Consider the following 14,581-nt stretch of genomic DNA (forward strand, 5'->3'; position numbering starts at 1 on the left):
GTGACACAGGACACAGCGGCGCACCCTCAGACCTCGGGGGCCTGGCGCGGATCTAACTGCGGACCGGAGCACCATCAGTGAGTACCTGCGGTAGCCCGGTTGCTGCGCGGCGCTGGGGAACGAACTCGCGTCTGTTGCAGACGCCACCATTGAGCCCCTCACACAGACAGGAGACAACGGGTGGGCGCTCTAAAAAGATTGTGCAGGGGCGGCATTTGCAAGAAACCTGCTGCTGCGCTTCCGGCCTTTCCGCTGCCACCATTTTGGAGACTGGTCTGCCTCGGTGGCGGCTATTTGCTGCAGTGATCGCGGCCTGTAGTTGTAGCTGGGCGTAGCGACTGGGGCGCCAATGCACAAAGACTGAGGATCCTGAGCCGCACGGACGACGGCAAAGAGTGTGATTGTACGCCCTGGCAAGGGCACCCTGTTACTTGGGTTGCGAAGTGCTGTGGAAGCCCTGGGAACAACTTGCCCCGGTGATGGACTGGGTCCCTGGCAGGAGGCGTTTGGCGCAGAAGGGCGGTGACATAAATTGGACACTGCGCGTCCGGCTGGGGGGACCCACAGTGGGCTGCCAATTGGCACTATCGAGGTGAGCGGTTCACTGGATCACTGGAGCGGCTGCACGTGCTCTTGGGAACACGCACGTGTGTGTTGGGCTCCGCTGCTTGGAGCTTGAAGTACACGCTTGAACGTGGAAAGACACTAGTCTGCTCCGACTAGGTACAGGAGTCTGCGGCACAGTACGCTTTGATGTCCAGCAGGATAGCCATTGGCAAAAACGACAGAACACAATCCAAACTCACCTTTGAGCAGCGTCGGACTAAGGGGACTGAGGTGCCGGCTACGGAGGCGTCCCCGCGGGGAGCCACCTCTGACGGTTCCATGGGCGCTGACATCCGCGAAATGCTGGTATCGATGGAAAAAGGGCTACAAGACAGTATAGCGTCAATTGGAACTAAAATCGATGCCCTGACATATCGTATGGACCGCATGTCGGAACGAGTGGACAAGCACGCTGAACGTCTTGACATGGCGGAAAGACGACTGACAGAAGCGGAGGAGGCACAGTCAGAGTGGGACAAAGACCGTAAGCAATTCGGTAGACTTTTGCAGGTGATCCAAGACAAGTCGGAGGATTAGGAGGCGAGATCGCAGAGATCCAACATTCGCATAACGGGTGTGGCGGAGACTACACAAACTGGCAAGATGGAGCTTTTTGTGTAGAAGCTCTTGAAAGCGTTACTTGGAGACGAGGTTTTTTCCCCTATGTTTATAGTGGAGAGGGCCCATCGCACGCTAGGACCCAGACCGAAGCCTGGTGCGAATCCGCGTCCCATAATAGCGGAACTGCTGAATTACCGGGAAAGGGACACAGCGCTCCGTTTAGCCAGGGACAAAGGCAAGTTACAATATGAAGGAATGGATGTCTCACTCTATCCGGACTTCACCGCAAAAGTGCAAGAGGAAAGGAGGCAATTTGCTCCATACAAAAAACAACTGCGCGAACTTGGGTTGGACTATGCCAAGATGTACCCAGCGAAGCACCGGATAAACAAGCAAGGGCATTCACATTTCTTTACTGACCCCAGGGAGCTGCAAAAATCTCTGAAGGAATGGTCCAGAGAGCGTAGGAATAGCCCGAGGAGTGACCGAGATGACATTAATGCTTCTTCGCAACTGGAGGAACAGGAATGAACACTAAGTGATTGTTTGATTCGGACATAATATTGATATGGTCGGTACGTCCCCCCCTGGATTGCTCAAGCTCCAAGTTGTGTTGTAAGCTGCAAGGACGCTACGCAATGTCTGCTCCCAAATGGTAGAGCCCTGGAAGAACTCTGAAGACGCCCTGCTGGGTGAGATCTTACTGATTTGTCTCTATGTAATGGAGGGCCAGGGGGGCTCCTTAACCGGGGCTGTTGCTACACGCCTAAGTGTTTTGATAGTTGGGTTTGTGGAGCGGGCCGCGGGTGGACCTAAGAGGGGAGCTGGGCTACAAGATGGGGGGGGAATATAACTATGCACCTATTGGACTGGGACTCATGTAGGCACCGAATGCTCGACAGGGGCATGGCACTGGGACGCTTCAGCATTGCAGTTTCGGACTGGTAGATAACTGCTCTTGGCTGGCAACATCTGCCCCTGCGCTTTCAGCCCTCAGGCTCCGGTGAGAGCCAGTTAAGGGACTGTTTAAGTTTGTTTCTCAGGGGAAATGGGGGGTGGAACTGGGCTCTGCCTGACCAGGTTGGGGGTGGTCGGCTGTGGGCGGGGGGAGGGCGATAACTCTCTGATCAAGTTGGGGTTTGTTGCCTGGGGAATTTGGGAGGTTGGGTTTAAATGGAGTATTATGCCGGGTATTGTGCGTGTCGTTGCTGCAACTGTGGTCCTACCTACAACTTTTAGATATTCAAGATATCCTGCTGGAGACTGCCCACACGTATTGTTTCTAGATGGAGGACCATGAAGATCTAAGTATGGACAATGGTCATGATCTTGTGAGGGTGTTGACCTGGAATGTAAGGGGGCTTAATGACTACCGCAAGCTTAGAAAAGTAATGAGCTATCTTCACAGACACCGTATTGATGTAGCCCTCTTGCAAGAAACACACCTCCCACTTATGAGTAAGAGGTTGTCTGCAAGAGGTTTGGGAGGTAACTGTGTGGCAGCTGGTTTCACTACCCACTCTAGGGGGGTGGTGACATGGGTAAATCCCTGTTCGCAACTAATGTTGATGCCCCTGTCTGCTGACCCGGAGGGTCGATTCACCATTTCACGATGTACAGGTAAAGGTCATGACTTGATTGTGGTAAATGTCTATGGTCCCAACTACGATAACCCTGCTTTTTACTCCGCCCTAGCAGATACATGCAGGATGTATGTTGGTTCTAGAATGGTATGGAGAGGGGATTTTAACTTTGTGATGCACCCGGACCTGGATCGGTCAGCTGGGACGGCCCGCAGCCCTGCGACAGCCGCCGTTGTTATGCACACGGAACTAATCAAGTTAGACATGGCTGACATATGGAGGCACAGACACCCAGGGAAGGGAGGGTTTACACATTACTCGGCCTACCATAATATACATACGAGGATTGATTATTGGTTCATATCTTCCACTCTCCTGAACTCGGTGAAAGGTTGTACAATTCTCCCTCGCACACTGTCGGACCACTCACCACTGCTTCTGTTCCTCACCGCTCCCGCTAGGAAAATCCCCCCGTTTACTTGGAGGTTCCCGCCATATTCTCTAATAGATGAGGCTTTCATTGGGGAGATAGCGGAAGACATAGAAACATTCTTCGACACTAACTTGGGGTCTGTGGACAGCTTTCAGACAGTGTGGGATACCTTTAAGGTTTACATCCGGGGAATGACGATGGCGAAACATTCTGGGGTGCTCAAATCTATTAGACACAGACTCAAAAGCCTTGAAACACAATTGGCAGATTTAGAAAGACAACACAGGCGCACATCGGACAATGACACGGAAGAGCAGATTAAAAAACTGATCATAGAATTTAATGAGGAAGCTGACAGAGAGGTTAAACATATGGGGAAGTATGCCACGGCGCGAACATATGGGGAGAGGGATCGCCCAGGTTCATTGCTGGCCAGATTGATCCGCAATAGTAGACCCAGACATGTCGTAGAGGAATTAGTCACATCCACAGGAGAGGTAGTTACAGAGGAGGCTGACATCATTGCAGAATTTAAGGATTACTACTCTAAACTTTATAGGTCTAGGTCTGAGCATATGGAGGAGGAGATTGATGACTACCTTAGTTATATTAAAACGCCCTTCCTGGAGAATTTCCAAAGAGAATTTCTGATGATGCCCATACAGCGAGACGAGATTCTAGAGGCGCTGGAGGGAATGAGATCAGGCAGTGCTCCGGGTGCAGATGGACTTACGGTAGCCTTCTATGAGGGCTTCAAAGATACCCTCGTACCACACTTGATGTCCCTTTTTGATGACATATGTCAACAAGGTAGTATGTCGAAATCTATGAGAGAAGCCCTTCTTATCACTATCCCTAAACCAGGGAAGTCCCCCAGGGAATGCGGCTCATACAGGCCACTTTCTCTACTGAATGTGGATGCCAAGTTGTACACGAAAGTACTTGCTGCGAGGTTGGCTATAATCGTCCCGGAGATGGTTGCTCCGGAACAGGCGGGATTTGTTCCCGCAAGGAACTCGACATATAACCTCCGCACTGTCCTAGGCACTATGCAACACGTGAAACAAGACAACAAGGCAGTTGCGATATTTCTAGACATGGAGAAGGCCTTCGACTCTGTGGAGTGGCCCTTCATGCTAAGGTTACTGCGGAAGTATGGGCTGTGGGAGCCTTTCCTACAGATGCTAGGTGCACTTTATTACAAACCCTCGGCTCGCCTGAAACTAGGAGACACGGTCACTGACCCAATTGCAATAAGCAGAGGCTCTAGACAGGGTTGCCCCTTGTCTCCTCTGTTGTATGCGCTTGTGGCAGAACCCCTGGCATGTGCGTTCAGAGAATACCACGAACACGAAGGGATCAACTTTCCTGCGTATAAGATCGGTATATCCACGTATGCGGATGATACCTTGCTATATGTCAGAGAACCGGAAGTCAATCTTGCATCAGTGCTGCGGGAGGTGGTGAGATTTGGGGCACTATCTGGTCTACGCGTGAACTGGGACAAATCGGTTGCTCTTCCGCTAACGCCGGTGACTGTCCCGTTTGCAGCGGAGTACCCGCTGCAGTGGACCTCGGACTCCATAAGATATCTGGGGATCCGTCTGCACACCGATCCTGAGTTATTGGTTTGTGAGAACTACGGGAGGAAATACAGTAAACAGGTGGACGATGTGGAGGTCTGGTGTAGACTACCACTATCGCTAATGGGGCGGATAGCGATTATGAAAATGGTGGTACTACCTCGGTTCCTGTTTCTCTTGAATAACATACCGGTGGTCCTGTCTAAATCCTTCTTTCGGTGACTCACGCAAGTCCTTGTTAGGTTGGCGTGGGGAGGCAAACAACCCAGAGTCCAATGGAAGATTTTGACGCTTCCCTACGAACAGGGAGGTCTGGGAGCGCCGGATCTCGAACAGTATTATCGAATTGCGCAGGCGTCACACCTGCACACGTGGATCCATGGAAATCCTGATATACCGCATGTAAAATTAGAACGGCTGTTTGCGGATCCGGTACCACTCCCAGCCACAAAATGTCACCCGGTGGACCGCAGGACGGGGATACTAGATTCCATTAAAGCCACGAATCATGCGTGGCATGAGTTGTTGAGACTGCAAGACGGTGATAGACTGTACTCTCCAATTATGCGGGTGGAGTGGGCTGTGTGGATTCCTCCTCTTGTGGAGAAAGGGGTAATGAAGGCACTACAGGAACTGGGTATTACCAAGATGGGGGATTTGTTCCTTGACGGCACTATGAAAACTCTCCACCAGGTTCTGCAATCACAGACAGGGAAGTCGCTGCTTCATAGCTTCCAATACCATAGGGTGTGCAGTGCCCTACAGGAACTTCTTGGTCCGGAGTTGGCTGAACCACCGGAAGTGCCGGAACTCACCTATGTTATTAAGAACCCTGCAGCTGGTAAACTGGTGTCCAAACTTAAAAAAATGGGGGACCGACATAAGTCTGGTTTGCAATCTAAGGCAAGGGCGGCCTGGCAGATTGATCTTCAGACGCAGATCACTGATGAGATGTGGAGTTATTGTTGCACCAGTACCAGGAAAATATCTCTGAATAACAGACATAGGCTGATTCCTTTCAAATACTTGCAGCGTGTCTATTACACCCCGGAGAGACTGCATAGGTATGGCCTGAGAGGATCCGCGGAATGTGAACGCTGCCATCTCCCGAGAGCAGACTTCATACATATGGCTTGGTCCTGCCCCGGAATTTACAGATTTTGGACAGAGATACTCTCCGAGCTGGGGCTGATTCTAAGAGTGGACGTCCCTCCCGACCCGGCCCTGGCACTGCTGGGTTATTCCAAACCGCTACCGGTAGCATTGCGGAGACTGGCAGATATAGCCCTGCTAACTGCCAAACGAACGGTAGCACTGTGCTGGATGAGAGGGCCACTACCGATGAAAAAAAGGTGGGAGGCGGATCTGCTATACTGCTGTACACAGTCGGAGACATACAGCAAATTACTACCTCCCAAGAATCGCCCCAAGAATTTCTGGGGTCTGTACAGGGCCTATCTGGATGCTAGAGATAGCGCAGAAACAGGATCTGACCTGGAGGATGCAGGGGGAGGAGAAACTCAGGATGAGGCCACGGGGCACCAGGGGTGCGATACCTCAAGCATTTAAGGATGCTCCGGGCGAAAGGCATAGGTCCTGGGCACAGGGGGCCGGCAGTACGCAGAGGGAGCTACACCTCGTAGTGACATGAGATATAAATAGCGGGAGGGAGGCGGTGACACTCGGAGGGCTGGTTCCAACTCTGAATATCTACGGGTGGGTGGACTGCAGGTACTGACACTGCGGCATACGGGCAGCACACACAACTGTAGCACATGCTAGAACGGCAGGCACACTTTGGGTTGGGAGTGGTTGTTGGGAAGGGGGGGTAGCTTAAGGGGTAGGCATTTCGAACAGTTTCTGAAAGGGCACTACTTTTGGCCTATAAGCCTGGGAAGTCCGACGTACTATGTTACCAACAGCAGTATGGTTGGGGGCAGTTTGCTCCTCCTAGACGCACAGTTAAGAGGGAGTAAGTGTTTGATGGGGCCCTACTACATGCATTGCATTCCTATTTGTCCTTTTGTTACTCAATTTGCCGCCAGGCCCCAGGGATGCTGGCATATAGACTGTGTAACATACATCTAAACTGAAGTGATGTGATGATGTGGACTGCTGCCGGCCTCAGGGTTGTAGGCTATAAGAGCTGTGTGACAATTGTATATGCAGTAAAGTATAAAGTTAATAAAAAAATAAAAAAATAAATAAATAAATAAAGGAGGTGAATTTGAATTTAAGCAAAAATGCCCCATAAAGGAGAATTTAAAAAGAGGTTGAATATGGTATAAAATTATTTATAGTGAGATTTAAATGCTACACAAATCTATGCATGGCACTGCACAAGTCCTGGATTGCACCACTGTGAGAAATTGCGTTGTTGGTTGCGGGGGGGGGGCCTACTCAAGCAACAGCCACTGTCCTTGTCAGGGTGTACAAGAAAATTACCTGTGATCAATCCTCTGGTAGGTTGGCACAAAAACAGTCAGCCTAAATGTAGAGTCAATGTGTAAAGTATTTAGGCAGCACTCAAACAGTAATAAAGTGAACCTCCTGAGGATCAAACACTCACTCCAGCAGAGGCCAGCAGGGCTCAGGTAGGTCCAGTTGCAAGTCCAGGCAGGTCCAATTGCAGCAGGTCAGCTGGCAGCTTGAAGAGAGTACTCTGGAGCTTGTTGTGTTCATATACTTAAGAACAGGAGGTCAGTCAGCTGACCCTTCACTTCAGCCTAGATTGAAGAATGCAGGTTGAGTCTTTCTTCTCTGTAAGCAAGGTAGGAATCAAGCAACAGGGTATCGAGTTATTCATCTTTGTTATTATCCACCGGTCCAGGAGTGTACAGAAGAGTGGGTCTTTTTACCCCTGGTGCCCAATTTGAAGTGGAGAAGCTTCTGGAGTTTTGACCCACAGAGGTGTCTAGAATTTCCGGCTTCCCGGCCCTGGTCCCAGTCTGTCTGGTGGCATAATAAGCTAGTGTAAAATCATTTGTGAGTGCTAGTGCTTGGCTAGTGTCTTTGAAGTGCAAGTGTGATAGGTGACAGCTTCACCCCCCATTAAGTCAGGATGGCCCATCCTGCAAAGATCCAGACACTATACTGTGGTTCTGTCTGGGAGGAATACAGAAAAGCTAACTGGCAACAACGCCTAGACATATGTCCCAGGAAATAGGCTGCGGGCAAAAAACATTTAGGACAAGAAAATGCCAACTTATAAAAAATTGCATTTTTTGACTTGTGACTTAAATCCAACCTTACCTTTACAGAGGGTTTTGATTTACAATGAACCAGATACTAAACAATAATTCCTACCAGTGCTCAAACAAAGGTTATCACATATTTAATTCAATAAGGTAACACAATGTCTCCTATGGGAGAGGTAGGACTTGAAAAAGTGAAAAACTGATTAGAAAGATTTTCACTCACTGGACATGTAAACTTATAAGTACATGTCTAAGCTTTTGAAAACAACCCACACTGTCACATGGCTGTTTAGGGTCTACAGCAGGAGTCATACATGTTATAAAAAAGGAAGGTTTAAGCCTGGCTAAAGATTATGTTGCCAGGTTGAAATGGCAGTTTACTACTGCACACACAGGCCACAGTGGCAGTCCTGGGACACTTTTTAAATAGGGCACTACTTCAGACCCACTAGTAGCACTTAATTTACAGGCCCTTGGCACATGTAGTACCGTAGGGAATCATAAGTCGAATAAATGTGCCAAATGAGAGTAAGCCAATTTTACCATATTTAAAGGAGAAAGCTCAACCACTTTTGCAGTGGTTGGTAGTGGGTAAAGTGCACAGAGTCCTAAAATCTATTAAAACAAGCATTTGGGTAGTGAAATATCTACTGTTCTTTAATAGGCCTGGGCGGTAAATTCGGTTTCGCTTTCAGAATTTGTGGAATTTTGGTGATTTTGCGTTCCGCAGAGAACGCGGAATTGCCAACAATTCCGCGATCTGCAGCTTCGTTCATTGTGAACAGGGATGTGCGCATAACTGCGTTAGGTGGCCTGAGAGGGCCGACCAGTCAATACACACTTGATTGGGTATACCACTCCCTACTCCGCCCCTGCCCTGCTCTATTGGTAGTGCAGCCCCACCCACCCTCTCGCCCAAAAAAGGAAACATAGCACGAGTACATCAGTAAGCTATCATCATGTTATGTTTCCTCTTCTTACACTGCTTGAAAGCAGTGGGGCAATGCTCTTCTGCCACAGCAGATGAGCCACCACTGGGGGTGCATTACCCACAGGTGCAAGGCCTGGGCTCGTCTTAATCCCTGGGCATCCTCTGCTATGTATTCCAATTCTCCTCACCTGGGCACTGACAATGTGGCGCAATCCGCTGTACTCTCTCCAAATCAGTGACTCAGCCAGCAGGAGCCTCAGCCAGGCGGGGTTTCACAAACCACAGGACAGCAGTCAATGCCAGGTCTGCTGGGGAACCTCGGGATGCAACAGTGCCCACTTAGGCGTGAAGTTGCAGTGCTCCTGCCACACCATTTCGGCTCAGCTCATGGGCCTCACCCTCCATAGCGTCTGGCCAGTGCAACATCCTCCGGCCTATGATGCAGAGAGGCGTGGTCCACTATTGGTTGGTTCCTGGGCACCGCGGTGTAGTGTTGGTGCATGATATGCGATGCAGACCTCTAAACGTTATTGTGCAAGAGCACCTCTACAGTTCACAGCTCATGGGGCACCAGGCGGTCTTCTTACACAGGTCAGCAACTCCATGCGACCTGGCAGACTTCACCACCAGGTAAGGGTGATCGCCAATGCCTCAATGTCTACCACCACGTGCCAGCAACTCCACAGCACCTCCGCATCCCACTCCGGGTCCCAGACACAGGCCCAGCAAGGCCTTTGGGTCCCGGGGACTGTCCGCACTTTCAAGGTTTTAGATGCCATGGTGTTGCAAGGAGTGCACAATGATAAGTGATACATCACTTGTTTTGTCCAGCGATGCGCCTCTTATCATGATTGTATCCCTGGATTTCCTCTTACTCTGGGACTCTGGCTGGTCATCCTGGCTGTTGGGGAGTTTGGTGGGGGTTTTTGATCTGTGCTGTACTCGGCCCTGGCTGCTCCAATCTGCATTTCTTCGGTTTTATTTCCTATTTTATTTGGGGCTGGACTTACAGACTATTTTTGCCTCTAGAGGCAAAAAAACTCAGGTAAGGTTCACTAACATGAGTTTTTTGCCTGCAAATTGTCCTTTCATCAGATTTTGCTCGCTAATGCCAGAATTTGTATCGGCTTCATGCTGGTGTTAACAGCAGTTTACACCGCAGCTACCTGGAACTATAGCCATGTAGCGACGTATTATATCGCTAACAGGGGATAGTTTTTGGTGATAGGCCGCGTTAAGGAAACCTCCGCTAACTAGCATTAGCGATAGCAAGCGGCAGTTCTTGAACATATCCCCCTTAGTCTCTGTCATGAAAGTACAAAATCTGTCAGTGGGGCAAGGCTCCAGGCTGTATCTGAAGTAGTTCTCATGGAGTTGAATAGGGAGTGGATGAGGGCCAACCATTAGCTTTGACCGTTGGTTTTGGCGTGAAAATCTCCAAGTAAGAAAATTCAAATTTTGAGCACAGGGAAGTCTTTTTGGCAACCAGGTACTTTTAGTGCTTTGTCTGATCACAGTTTTTATCTTCAGACTTAGAGCTTGGTTATGAGTTTGGCGGTCCATCAGACCACTGAACCTGTGGTGGAGGGTCCTGGACCTCTAGACTGGGGGTCTTCCCGCCATATGACAAATACATCAATGGGACTGCCTCAGGACCACCGCAACCGCCTGGTATAATGGATCCCGGGGTGGTGGTATGGCAGCCAGAGGCACTAATATGCTTGGCAGGGTTGCTGTAGCTTATTTGGAGATTCCTAGCTGCCTCACATTCAATGGCAGTTAACCTGCCATTCAAAGTGTTGTGATGAGGAAACCTAGGGGGTCTGTTCAGGGCCACCTGTTGCATTGGGATGCATGCAGGGGCCACATGGTATGCCTTCAGTCTGCATCCATCCCCTGTCCTGCATGGAATGGACTTACAGTCCATGCTGTGCAGGAGCAGGCTTTGACACCTTTTTAATAGGTATTTCCATTGCAGCTTAGCTCGATACAATGAGACCGGCATGCATTGCGGAATTTTGTATAATAAACGGACTGCCATATTCTGCATGACCAGTAAGCGCTGGATCAGATATTTCAGGAGACCAAGATACAGGACATTAGCATAGTCCAACCTGGGTAATTGGCTAAAGTGATCTAACCACTGTGATTTGGGCCTCATGAGGAAGCAAATAGAGAAGCTTCCTCAACATGTCGAAGATCCCAAAAATGACAGACACCTGTGATCCAAATGCAAGCTGGGAATCAAACAGTACACCCAGATTTCTTGCCACCCTTGCTCACTCTCCCACAGAATCCCAGATAGCCTGGCTGATGGGGATTATGCATCCAAAACCGGTCCCAGGATGCTTGATTCTGGTCCAGGGAAGACATTGCTTGGCAGTTCGGGCTGGACGGTTCCCATGAGGCACAGGGTCAGACTGATTTGCATATGGCCATGTCTGAACTGGGGTGGTGGAGTGAGCTAATGAATGGTGATGGATTAAACCCAGATCAGTTGAATGGGGGTGAGTGTTTGATTTGCTCAAACGCTCCGTTCATCATCCCCTTTGATATCGCTTTGTTCGCCCTAATTTGGCAGGGTATGCCCAGACATGGGTCCCTTGCTCACTCTACCACTGGATTCCAGATAGCCTGGCTGATGAGGATTGTGAATCCGAAACTGGTCCAAGGAAACTTGTTTCCGGTCCATGGAAGACATGGCTTGGCATTTCAAGCTGGACTGTTCCCATGAGGCAAAGGGACAGAATGATTTGCATATGGCCATGTCTAAACTGGGGTGGTGGAGTGAGCTAAAGAATGGAGATGGATTAAACCCAGACCAGTTGACTGGGGATGAGTGTTTGATTTGCTCAAACGCTCTGTCCATCATCCTCTTTGGTATCGCTTTGTTCGCCCTAAGTTGGCAGGGTATGCCCAGACGTGGGTCCCTTGCTCACTCTACCACTGGAATCCAGATAGCCTAGCTAATGAGGATTATGAATCCGAAACCGGTCCTAGGATGCTTGTTTCCGGTCCAGGGAAGACATGGCTTAGCAGTTCAGGCTCGACTGTTCCCATGAGGCACAGGGTCAGACTGATTTGCATATGGCCATGTCTGAACTGGGGTGGTGGAGTGAGCTAAAGAATGGTGAGGGATTAAACCCGAACCAGTTGACTGGGGGTGAGTGTTTGATTTGCTCAAATGCTCCGTCCATCATCCCCTTTGGTATCCCCATGTTGGGGGGCTGGCGGGGATATAGTTTCCTTAAAAATACCTTAAATTGGCAATGCCTACTGTCTTACCTCGTCTTATGGACTGAGAACCCATGGCATGCTGTGCCTGGATGCAGGATGCCATCTACTTTCCTTCCAACTTTTTCCAACTGCCTCAAGCCTGACAGACTGCAACATTTTTTGGGGGGATGACTAAACTAGTCCCAGCTATTAGGAGTTGTTCTAGAATGACTTGGTATTAAAAAAATATTTTATTTAATCTCAGTTCCTAAGCCTAGAAAAAAATAATTAAACAAACAAGCTTGTTATCATAAATTAATCAGGTGAATTTTATTTATATAGCATACATTTCTCCAAAGCTGAAGTGTTTGTTGAAAGGTAACTGTGGGCCTGATTTTGAGGATGCCTAGAACAAGAATTCTGTAAAAAAATAAAAATTCCAGCCACACCCACACATTATGACTATGATACCCTATGGTTTTGATGATGTAGTAAACTATCAAGGGGAGCTAATGGAGTTCCATTAGGATGAGGGTGATAAATATTTCTTCATACCCTTATTGAGATGTACAGTGTCATTCAGGGTGCCCTCCTGCCTTTTAATGTTTATTCCTTGCTGTCTCATTGCATCCAGTCTGACAAATCACAATAACTTGTATATTCTCAATAGATTTTATGTGTAACTATATAGCAATAAATAAAGAAATCTGTGAGGTACTCAGCATTATCACAAATTCTGTTATGATGTTCTGTGGTTATACAGAATAAGCAGCTACTACGTTATTATATGAAATATCTTTATTGATGTCATTACTACATTTTGTTCACAACAACTACTACGCGGTGGTTCGGAGCCCGAGTATGTTTTGGTGGTAATTGCCGTACTGAACGATTGTGTTCATGGGCAAAAAAAAAACCCCGGGCGGCCATCAGTTCGAGTTCCAGACTTGTTTAAACTTGTGAATGTTTTCCCATGATTCATATGGGGATACTTCCTCCACTGATTTAGAAACATACCCAGCAGAGTACGGACCCTAGTGACCTACATCTAGCTGGGCTACCTAAGGATCTTATTAAGACAAGGGTAACTGGTGGATCCTACTGCGACAGTCCTGAAGAAGACCAGGGTGACCTTTCGGGGCACAATTCTATGGTCGAAACATGTTGACTCGAGCAGTGGTAGGAGGGAAGCCTTGAGAAACCTCATTTTCTCAATAAGGCATTTTCCCATCCTCTCTTTTCTTTTAATCCTGATAAGGGTACCATAATTGGTTCTAATAAAGTAATTCTTTCTTTTGGCACCCCTAATCAGTTTTAACACACGTCCTTACTGCACTTATTTGTGTCGCACTTTTGATCCACGAGGTGTTCCTCAATACACGGTATCACTTATGTATGTTACTCATTGTACGTATTTACGTATTGTGTTGTACGTCTTGTAACGTGGAAATGTATTATTTTTTCCCCCTCCCTAATGCTCCGCCCTGGATGTGGCTACACCAGGGCGTTTATAGCAGGCCCTATGATGAAGCATGTCACATACTTCGGTATGTGAGTGAGGGCAGTTTTTTCCACATTGGGAATTTCCCTTCATTTATTTTCAAGAACTCTGTATACCCACTATTGTTGTGAACATAGTCCTTTTAGGGGTTCTGGGGTATTGGAGTATAAATAATTTGGCCCTCTCCCCTTTTGTGTGTTTAATATTACTACATTTTCACAATTGCTTTATTAACCTTCCTGCTTTCTTAAATTTGCTTGAAAATGCACCATTTGCCCAACCTTTTTTTCACAATTTCCTTAGGGGGGCCCCCAAGCACTTGTTAGGGCAGTCAGGCTCGTATGCTACACGACTCTCTCCACCTGACACTCACCCTGAGCGGTTAGCCCCCCCCTTTCAAATGTCACCAGCTGCCACTGTAAAATGCATTGTCATTTACAACACCAGTAGCTCTAACTCTGGTAAATGCGAGACCTATTGCATTGCAAATGGTAGCTTACTGTGGAAAGGCTTGAAGCCCCATTGGCGAGTACAGAGTTGCACGCTAACAACTCAGTAGTCCTAACTTCTGGATGGGACTAGTAAATATAATTCTTCAAGGTATCAAAAGAGTCATTCGATTAAGCCTGCCGTGATGCTCAAGTTGAAGACAATGTAACGTCTGCACAAGTGGCAACTTTAGTAAGTAGTCACTTTGGGCCAGATGTAGGTGAAATAAATGTACCAATTTTTAATTACCGAATTTTACCGATTCGGTAATTAAAAATCAGTAAATCTATGGGGTGGAAATGTAGGTATTCCAGATGTGCTGGAATACCGATTCGGATGATTTCGGTATTTACTGATTCGGTAAATACCGAATCGGTAATGCCCATTCATTCCTATGGTCTTTGCAGCCCATAGGAATGAATGGGCATTACCGATTCGGTATTTACCGAATCGGTAAATACCGATTTTCACAAGGGTGCAG

This window comes from Lissotriton vulgaris, chromosome 2_1 (genome assembly GCF_964263255.1).
Source record: "Lissotriton vulgaris chromosome 2_1, aLisVul1.2, whole genome shotgun sequence".
Lineage (NCBI taxonomy): Eukaryota > Metazoa > Chordata > Amphibia > Caudata > Salamandridae > Lissotriton > Lissotriton vulgaris.